This window comes from Pelmatolapia mariae, linkage group LG3_W, assembly GCF_036321145.2.
Source record: "Pelmatolapia mariae isolate MD_Pm_ZW linkage group LG3_W, Pm_UMD_F_2, whole genome shotgun sequence".
Classification (NCBI taxonomy): Eukaryota; Metazoa; Chordata; class Actinopteri; order Cichliformes; family Cichlidae; genus Pelmatolapia; species Pelmatolapia mariae.
In genome coordinates this window covers 87,609,074-87,619,988 of record NC_086229.1, presented here as the reverse complement: position 1 = coordinate 87,619,988, position 10,915 = coordinate 87,609,074, and the positions used below count along the sequence as shown (strand labels likewise).

The following is a 10,915-nucleotide window of genomic DNA, read 5'->3' as shown; positions in this document are numbered from 1 at the left end:
ACATAAGGACCCTTTTGTTAATTCAAATTCTATTAAACATGTATTTTTGGCTCCTCCTTATGTTAAAGCATTAGTTACATTTGATGAACTCTGTGTAAAGTTTGTCTTATTAAACAGTTTGGTGTGAAAAATAAAGAAATGGTCTCAGAACAAGAAGTTTGAGCCCTGATTTCAGATTCAAACTAATTTAACTGTTTTCGGTGGTACATGTGGAGCTTTATCAGAGGAGGAGACTTGGCTGTTCTCCACTCACACTGAACACAGTTCCTGCAGCTCATTAAAAACTGAAATGATCTTCAAGGGACAAAAAGGTCATAAAATATTTGATTTTTCTCAAAAACGTGCTGTGGGCATTAAATTTTCAGAGGGTATGTTTAAGGTGCTTTGTGATTATCATCTCACACATTCCAATAAAGCAGATGTTCCGGCATTCCAACAGCGGTTTGCAGATGTCTTCTCCCCCCTGCACGTCTGCACAACTCTCATGGAGCACCACTTTGAAACACAGCCTGTCCATGAAAGTGTGTTCATGGCCTAACAGGTTGCCTGAGCACAAGAGACCAATTGTGCAAAAGGAATTGGCTGAAATGGTGAAAATGCTGTTATCATAGGATGAAATGAGGATTTGTTCCTCATTAACAGAGGAGGGCACAAAAAATACTTTTCTTTCTTATTCTCATTTAAAATATCTAGCTTTTATTAAATAATTATCTGAATCTTGCGAACAAAGTTCTGATGTAAAATGTATAGAAATCATACATATACCAAAAAGACAGTGTACATCACTGTCACATCAGCGTTTGTTTTCATTCAAAGGCTTTATGGCTTTAATACCTGGTGGGCCGGTCTCTAGTCAAAATGCCCAATTTTTTGTCCCAGTCCAGCCCTGCAGGTTAATACTGGCAGTGTCACCATGCCAGCTGACTGTATTTCATCATCAGCCAGTGTTGTTCTTTATACATCAGTATTACCAAAGTTTACCATAAGGCAGCATAGAAAGTATTTACTTGCTTTCAGGTTTTATTCAAATGTTAGTCTTTTCAGTTGTTTCCCCACTTTTTTCCTGTTTCAAAATCAAACACCAGTTTGTAAGAAGATTATCTTCTTTTTTTAATAGGCAGATAAAGTTTTGCATTGGCATTGGCTAATTTGCCAATTGTATGTTAAAAATGTTTGTATTTTAATATTCAAAAATGTTTTTGCCCAAAACATATGTGCACTATATGTCAGTAAAAATACTATGCAAATATTGCTGTCCTTGAATGCTGAGTAAACACTGACAAAGCACTGATTGTATCTCTTGTACTTTATCAATGCAGTATCTAAACACTTTGCACCGTAGTGGTTAAAATCTCATCCTAATAAGATTTAAAAGCGCATTCGGTTATTAGGTTTATAGGGTTATTGAATTATGGTTAACGGTTGGTAGAATTTTTTTAACATTATCTGCCAATTACATCTGCCACCCTTCTCCAAATCTGTGCCCCTACCTGGCCCCCCCCCAACAAAAATTTTCTAGACACGCCACTGCTTGGTGGGTATGCAAGTGAAGAGAGAGACTACATCAAAGGACACCATGGTTTCATCTGGATCCAAGGTAAGTTTCTGGACCTTGTCGGTGAAGTCGGTGGAGTTCTTGATGTGGTGTGGGGTGTTTCCCACGAGAGGTGCAAGGATGGTAGCAAGGTGTTTTGCAATGTTAGAAGTGGCAGAGTTTATGCTACTGACTGTGGGTCTGAGTGGGACACCTTCCTTGTGGATTTTAGGAAGTCCGTAAATGCAGGGTATCGCATTGTCATGTAATTAATATCCTTAGTATCCTTATTTTCTCATTATATTGTTTTATGCACTTTAATCATGAAGGTTTGTAAAGCAAGGCCACTTTTGACTCATAAACTAAGTGTTCAGCCAGACTGAAAACAGGAAGTGTAGAGCTGTACAGCATATTAATAAATACTAGTGGTGGGCGGATCGATCCAAATATCGATAGTATCGATCCCAAGTCGGCATCGGTATCGAAACGATACTAGCCTGGTGAGATCGATTCTGTACTTTGAGTTCTGCTTGTTAGCTATGCTGTGCTTTCGGCAAAAACGAAACAACCAGGTCGCTGGACTCACCGCTGCTATGTCAGCGGAGAGCAGACACACTTTGCTCCCTCTCCCCCACTCTTATGTTTCGGTGTTGCACTGACACGTCACGTGACTTAGACACTTTGGGGGTTGTTAAGTTGTTTACATATTAATTATTAGTTTTATTTTTTCCGAGCCGCGCGCTGTCCACCATTACAGTGATCACACGGTTGCTGTAACAGTAGCCTACATTCAACGGCTGCAGCCCTCCTGCTGCCATCTGTACACGTCAACACCAAAACCAACAACAGCACAAGCAACGCACAGGTTTTAAGCCAGCGAGGCATCATTGTAGATGCCGTGAAGGTGAGTCCATCTCACCTGCAGCGGCATCGCAGACCACGAGCCGCCACAATAATAAAACATTTTTTATTTAATTATAAATGAATTATTTCTCCTAATTATGTCCTGGGTTTTAACTAATTAATAATACCAAAGGAAACATCACAAAAAACACTTAAGGTCATGAAAAGTAATTGCGATTTAGCAATTCAATGAGGCATCCACCTTATTTATTGAAAAGTATCATATCGGTATTGGTATCGGCGATACTGGCGCGAATTTACTTGGTATCGGATCGATACCAAAATATGCAGCATCGCACATCACTAGTGTTCGGGAGATTTGGAGTCAACCAACAGCGGAGCGGGGGGTGGCTTACTGGGCTTAAACCCGGGTCATTGTTTCAGAAGCATGGGGTCTTTTGGAGTGTAATTTGTTAGTTAGATGCCTGACCGACAACTGTATAAAACAAAAACAACACACGAAGCACAGAGCGCACCGTCGTAAATTCCCCCTAATTTTGGTATGGTCTGAGCTCAGGCACTAGGCGACTGAGCACAGCACCCATGTCAGCGAGGGGGGAGAAGCTGCTGCAGACAGAGGAGAGCTTAAGTTCGACCAGGTACCAAAGCAAATCATTCGTACTGTACAAATAATGTAAATATGACAGTGTATCAAAAAAGATTGATATCAAACTGATCACTTGGTTGCGTTACTTGCTCTTCGAGTGAATCAACAAATGGAAAAATAAAAAGCCGAACAACAATGCTGTTTTTTTAGAGAGTCTTAGCTTACATTTCATATTTACAGTTGTTACCCTCCACGGCTAAACAAACTCTCTAAATCGGTTTCAATTGTGTACTGATGAACACAACGATGGACATAAGGAGCTTCTTTCAAAGAAAAAACTCAGGTAGATGTTATTTTATATATTATGCTTTGTATGTTGTTCAGTATATCTATGCAAAACAAGAGGAATTTCAATACACAGCAGTATATTCACAGCTGAAACCAGATGTTTACATACACTTTAGGGACAAAACCTAAAAACTTTATTTTTTTACTGTTAAACATCAATTTAGAGTAAACTTGTTTTGTTTTAGATAAAGGTTGAAATATCTTTTGAATTAGTTAAATGTCAGAATAAAAAGAGGGAGCTGTCTATTTTAATCACTTTCATCAAATTTAGGAGTACATATACACTAAGTTTATTGTTAATTAATAAGAAAACTCCAGACGATTCCATTCTGAGCTGAAGAAGCTTCTGATAGGTTAGTAGAGTCCATGTGAGTAAGTTTGTGGCACACCTGTGGATGCATATAAGGCAAAACACAGAGCCTGTTTCTTTGACATGAGAAAATCAAGAGATGTCAACCAAAACACCAGGAAAAGAATTGTGGAGCTCCATAAGTGTGGCTGAATTTTGAATACAAAATACAAAAGTTAACAAATATGTTTTTTTATATTTATAAATCTAAAAAAAATAAACATTTAGTCTGATTTGATGTTACAATTAAAAAAGTGTTTGTGTTTTTATCTGAAGAGTGTGTAAATATCTGGTTTCCACTGTATATTTGATGATGTTGGTGTTTGGCTTGATTGTCAGCACAAAGAGGGAGAGAGAGGAGCAGAGAGGGAGAGAGAGGAGCAGAGATGGAGAGAGAGGAACAGAGAGGGAGAGAGAGGAACGGACAGGGAGAGAGAGGAACAGAGAGGGAGAGAGAGGAGCAGAGAGGGAGAGAGAGGAGCAGAGTGGGAGAGAGAGGAACAGGGAGAGAGAGAGGAACGGACAGAGAGGGAGATGGAGAATGAGGACAGAACAGAGATGGAACAAGAGCAGGTGAGACAGACATGTTAGTCAAATGGTTGTTTGCCAAAACTCATCAGAACATGTATCTAGTACCTAGTGTAACTTTTTAGATACCATTTGTTGCTTTTCAAATTCTATATTTATTAAGTTATGCAGGCTTATGAAGGCTAAATAATTATATAAACTTTTCTGAATCTAAATAGTGTACTTTGGTAGAATTAAAAAATAAGCGTAGTGCAGGTCTATGATGATTTTTACTGCTACTATCATCTAGTTTTGATTCTGGTTGTGTTTTGGTTAAGTCCTAAGTAGTCCTGATTTTGAACTGTTGTAGTCCTGTTTTGATTCCAGATCAGTTCTGGGTCTGGTTGAATTGGGGTTTTTGTCCCTGTGTCTTGATACAGCCCGACTTTGTTCTGCCTTGCTGCTTAATTAAAAACTAGTTTAAGGTGATATTTATTTTTTCCTATATGAAGTCATTCTTTTTTGAACAAAACTCAAAACAGAGCCTTATAATCTTTCAGTCACTTCTACCCACACTTAATTTCCTTTTGCTGCTCAGCTCTCACACAGTGGCTGAGTTATGCTTCAATCCCTCCATATTGTGGCCAATCACATGCGAGGATATAGGATAATATCATTATGTGAAAAACAGAGAGGGTGAGAGATGCGACAATTAAGTGGAGCATCCGTCTGTCCTCTCAGTAAGTGAGTGAGACAGTAGACAGCGGTGAGGAGGGCTGTGCGAGTGCAAAAACACATAAATATGCCTGACACCCGTAAACGTAGCAGCATCTGGCTGCAGTTTAAAGACTTTTTTTGTCTCGGTCTCGGTCTCATCTCAACTTGGTCTTGGTCTTGGTCTCGATACCCTCTGGTCTTGGTCTTGTCTTGGTCTCGGATTAGGCGGTCTTGACCTCAAGTCTATCTGAAGCTGAAGATGAAGTTTTCGTGCTTTACTGCAGTCCACAGACTTGTCACCCACTCTTTAAACTCCATGACATCATTAGCAGATGACTCACAGTTTCCCAGCAGTTGGATGATGTGTTTCTTGAGCTCATATACAGCCTCACTGTAGCCTGCATTGACTGGTGCCATTGGTGGGTTTCCATTCCAGAGTCCAGGAATGTACCAGTTCCCAGTGTCTGGACTGTACTCCATCACATCAGTGAAGCTCTTGTTCTCCTCTTTCTTTTCCATTTTGGCTGCTGCCTGGGTCATCTCATTTAACTGTTCCAGGAGCAGTTTCCTGTCTCGAGAGTTCTTCTCATGGGCTGAAACATCGGACACATTCTGGTGAACAAACACACATTTCGGCTTTTTGCCCACCTCCTTCATCCTGAGAAAAGCATGCACAACTATTTGTAGGATGTCCTTCATTTCAGTTGAATTCTCCATTGCAATATCAACAATGGTGACATCACTCAGCCCCACAACAAGTGTAGCAAGCTCATTGTCGTGCTCAAAGCTGTTGTCCAGTTGTGCAAGTTCTGGTGACTTTAAGCCCTCAGTGTCAATGATCAGCATGAAGTCACAGTTTAGGACTTTTTTCATGTCTTCATTGATTTTGATGAGCAACATAAAGGCACCTCGAGTACATCGACCACTGCTGACTGCAAACTGCACTCCAAACATGGTGTTAAGGAGAGTGGACTTTCCTGTGCTCTGAACTCCAAGAACTGTGACTACCAGGATCTTTCTGTTTGGAGACACCAAGTCACCGAGCTGAGAGAGAACATCACTCACCCATCTGAGAGGGATGTTGGATGCATCTCCATCTACAAGCTCAAGAGGAAATCCATCAAGCAACAACTGTGCACACAGTTTGGGCAGATGCTGCAGCTGTTGACGTGATGGATCTGTTTGTGGAAGGGACAGTGAGGCTTCATAGATCTGACCCATTTCACGTAAGAAGTGTTCAATCCCCAGTGAGCTGCTGGAAATTTGTCTGTCAATTTCTTTTATCTCCTCTTTGTTCTCAGAGTTCTTACATTTTTCTTTATATTTCTCCCAAAGTTTAGACAGTTTTACACGAGACAGGTTATCCAGGTTCATTTGCATCCATTTCAGGAAATAAAACCTCTCTGTTCCTGGGCTTGATATTGCATTAATGAAGCATGTCATAGCTGTGGACATGTCATAAGAATTCTGCTTTTTCCGCAATTCTTTTTTCTGTAGCTGAAGTTCACTTTTATAATCTTCAATATTTTTGGAGCCAACTTTTTTAAGCCGAAATTCTTCCTCCTCTAAGCAGGTCAGTTCTTTCCATATTTCACCTTGCCGTGGAAGCTGATCTTCTTTGTAACTATAAATGTCTCAGATTTCTGCAGTGATGGCTTCTGCATTTTTCTTTGCAGTCTGGCACTCTGGAGAGTCTTCATCAACCAGGATTCCCAGTTCATGGGCAACGTCTGCCGTCTGCTCTATTGTCATCTTCATCTTTGAGTTCTCAACTACATCTCTGACTCTTTTTCTCAAACTTTTCACAAAGTCTGCTTCATTTTTCTGTTTCTTCCTAATAATTGTTGGGCTTGACTAATGTTGTCATTAGTCAAGCCCAACTCAGTTGCTACTTTTTTAAAAGCATCTTCACTGAAGCGCTTGCCGTAATAGTTACCCACTAAGAAGATCTGTGCCTTGTGCTGTTGGTTGGTAAGGAGACTGAATTCAGACTCAGAGCCTAAATGGTCAAAGAACACAAATATTGCTGCCGATGTCTGACACAGAAAGGAGTATTGTGTTTGAAAGCTTGCAATGTCCCCACGAAGGTTAGCTACAGCCACTGGCTGACTGAAAATATCAATGTTTGCTTTTCCACCAGGAAGATACCAAGTAATTTCAGTCAGTCAGGGATTGGTTTTATGTAGTTTTTGTCTACTATATTTGAACAGTCAAAGCGCTTTATACAACATGCCTCGTCAACACATATTTATACAAGCACTGTTTTCTACACCTAAATGCGTTCTGTCTAATCTTCACACTCTAATGAACACAACAGAGAGCAACTTGAAAGTGTGTGTCTAATCATACATTTCAGTTTCACAGTTGCTACAATGAACAAACCCAGTTAAAACGTAACTACCTACTCTGTCTACTATCTACTCAGGTTTTACTGAATACACAGGTCAACAATTTTTTTGTTTTTGTAATTATCAGAAACCACAATACAGTTTTCTAAACCAGTTTTTCATGCAGATTTCAGATGTGCTTTCAGATTTTTCAGTCACGTCAACTTTTTAAAAAATTAGTAATATTAATTTGCAATGGATTTGCATGTGTTAGGCGCACACTGATGCACACTGTGGCATAGATATAATGATCATTGTGAGTGACTTGTGGATGCCAAGAAAGTTTTCACAGAGCCACTCCGAACTCAGCTGCTGAGAGAGTTTGTTTGAAGCCTTTATCCAGCAAAACAGACTTGATCTGCGGACCTGTAACAGGGCTCTAGACTAACTTTTTGACATGGGCGCACCGTTACGCCTAACTTTAAAAATTTAGGCGTACCGGCACAAAAGTTAGGCGCACTCAAATTTTTCAACCGCATCGCTTAACACCGCAGTTTTACATGTGCACTTTCTTTGGGGGGAAGTCCATACAGACAATATTCATTTCTAAATTCTTAACTAACAAACTTGTGCTTAAAGTGCTTTGTAAATATTGTAGAAAATGTTAAACTTAATCATCATCTTGGCCTCCTCTGACGACCTGTTTGCTGCTGCCTGCTGCTGAAAGGCAGTGGGGAGAGGGGACACTTGGGCAGTGCATTTATTGCAGCATATAATGTGTTTTCTGGATACACTGCTGCTTTTTCAGCATTCAAAGATTGATGGCACTGTGTCAGAGCACTGGCTATGAATTTCAGACAGATCAGGCCTTAACTTAACAAAAAAGTTATCAATAGTTCTTTTCATCTTTTCTTATTACCCACAGCTACATCCTCTTCTGTCAGGCCTAGGCTGCTCACTAGGGCTGGGTATCATCACTGATTTCTATAATCCATTCGATTCCGGTTCTCAAAGTCCTGATTCGATTCAATTTAGCCTCAGACAGTCAGAAATATTATAATTCTGATCATTTATCAGTACTGATACATGTGAGACTTCATCAGAATTGTGAACATCACAGCAGATGCCTTTGTGTGAAAGTAACTGAGAATAAAACACAGAAAAACATGAAGGAGATTTTCCTGGTCTGGCTTTTTATAGTAGATAACCTTAAAAATATTATGCAATTTTGCATAATTTTAAGAAGTTTAAATTTCTTCAGTATTGAACAGCAGAAATTAGGCTTTCTTGTCCGAGGTCATTTAAGTGAAAAAAGAAAAAGACATCGCTGTAAACAACGGTAGACTGGTGGGTAATAAGCGAATGAATAATGCAGAAAACAGATTTGAGATGGGAAACTGTTCTTGAAGTACAGAGAGAGAGAGAGAGCTGTGCATGAAGTGTGATTTTTATCGTGGTGGAAGCAAAACAGCAAAAGTCAGAGGGAATTCATGACGACATTGATCAAATGTGAAGCGTAGTTTGCTGCTTCTTTTGCTGCTGGCTCTGTGAATTTTGGTTGGAGAGAGACAAAACCTGCAGCTCAGAATCAGCGCAAAAAGACGTAAACACAGCGCGGACGGTGGGCTCGGTGAGCTCCGACAGCGTATCCGTGTTCGGGCCGTCGGGTGAGAAAGCCGAGAAAGAGAAAGCTGATTCTGATGCGTCGGGTCCGCGCTGTGTTTCCGTCTTTGTGTGGAATCCGTTAATGAGTTGATATCGCCTTATTCAAGCTACTCACCTCTCTCTATCCACCTGCACTTTCAACTGGACCACGGCCAATCAGAGAGGTCCCGCCCCTGACTATCTCTGATTGGTTTAGTCCACGATAGGGGAATAATGTGTGTCTGTTGTTGACCACACGGAAGGTTGCAGATTTTTTTTTTTTTGTTACCCGAAAAGTTGGTCGCACCGGTGCGACCAAATATTTTTTTTTAGTCGCACCACTGAAAAATTTGGTTGCATTTGCGACCAAATTGGTCGCACTCTAGAGCCCTGTGTAAATATCCCTTCCTACATTTTTGCAATACTTATGTCTGACCAAGAAGCAGAAACTTGACACTCCTTTTTCATGGCTCATAGGGATCTTGTGGCTGTCAGTTAGGCTTGACATAATGTTCTGCAGTAGATCAGCTGTCCCACAGCCAAAGGAATCAGCAGAATTTGGTAAGTCCTCCTTCCATACCCAACAACATACCAATCAACTTCAGATCAGAACAACAGATGTTCAACTCATGAGTTTTATACGCAACTGACTCAAGCAGTGTCTTCATGTAGTCATAGGACTCCTTTAGATGAACAGAATGGGCATTTGGACACTTGGTTTGGCTTTTCCATTATGAAGTAGGACTACCTTCATGCTTCTCTGAGAAGAATCAATAAAGAGATGACATTGAGCTGGAAAACGCTCTTGTGACAAACTGCTGGAGAGTCCGTTGATGTCATGACAATAGCACAGTGAGCTGTGAGCAGTGAAGAACGCTGTCAAGTTATCACTTTGACGTCTGTAGTGAGTTACAGCAACACCCTTGGCCAGCAAATGCTTCTGCTTAAGCCTCAAAGCAAGAAGTTCTGCTTTGTCTTTCATCAGATTTTGATCACAAACAACTATCAGCTCTGCTTGTGTCAAAGTCTCTAGTTTGTAAATCTTGGTTGTAAATCCACATCAGGCACTTAATCAGGATCTGATGACCCTGGACTTTAACCAGATGCACCTTGACCATGTTCCTCGTCACCTTCTACAGAAGCTACTCCATCATGTGGTGGTACAGGAACAGGCAATGACTCATCACGAGGAACAGGCCTTATTGCAGAATCCAGGCTGCAATATACAATTTTGTTCTTATGTTTGACTGAGAATCCTGTTGTATTCACACGGCAAAAATGGCAATCAATGAGATGATTCCTGCCACACCACCAGGATTGCAGATGGCATTGCTGCCATTCAGTGATTTAGCCAATCACGCAATCCATTGCAACAACTGTTGCAGATGACATGTGGAGCCCAAGATTTATCCTGGTCACCCAGCGGACAGCCAAAGTACAATTTGTGTATCTTCTTGTATGTCTGTGATAATTGGGCAATGTTGTGCTGTCATTGTGAATCAACCACACACATAACAGAATCTGTCTGGATGATTAATTTTTAGGCATGTTAACAACTGAAATCAATCACAATTAATACCGTCTGTAAAATAAAAGACAGGGAGCTGTTGTTAAATCTGGTAATACGCTTAGGCTAATTATACCAACTATCATGCAATATATAACTAGCTTCATCACTAACCTGCACATGCTGGGGAAAACTAAACACAGATTTAAAATTAACATGAAAAACACTACAAAACCCACACAAATTTATCTGTGATGATTTTGAACTGTTGACCTGTGTTATCAGCTTGGTTGGGTGCTGGTCAAACCCAAACACAAGGAGGTGCACATGTTCAGTGCTATTATTTGTGAATAGCCTGTTGACCTTTCATACACAGCACAACATGTGTTTGCATGCAAAATCACCATCAGATTTTTATGATGTGTTTTTGATGTATTGGCCAATTATCACCATGCACATGTTGATCACTCATATTCTAAATCAACAGGTTTGTGCTAATATACAGCCTGAATACAGCCACACCTCCATTTCT

The 10,915-nt window shown here is 40.4% G+C and overlaps 1 protein-coding gene and 1 pseudogene across 3 annotated transcripts in view; one reads left to right on the top strand and one right to left on the bottom strand.

The window, feature by feature from the left end:
* The window catches only part of LOC134624967 (zinc finger protein 93-like), a 16,599-nt gene extending 16,143 nt beyond the window's left edge, over positions 1-456 (top strand). For 2 of the 3 annotated variants that reach the window (XM_063470212.1, XM_063470213.1), the window contains one exon: positions 1-453. This exon is cut by the window's left edge and continues 2,524 nt beyond it. The gene's annotated coding sequence lies outside the window, so the exon portion shown is untranslated. The other variant, XM_063470214.1, reaches the window with a different exon arrangement.
* Positions 1-7,058, bottom strand: part of LOC134624042 (interferon-induced very large GTPase 1-like) — a 39,093-nt pseudogene extending 32,035 nt beyond the window's left edge.
* Between the last annotated feature and the right edge of the window lie 3,857 nt (positions 7,059-10,915).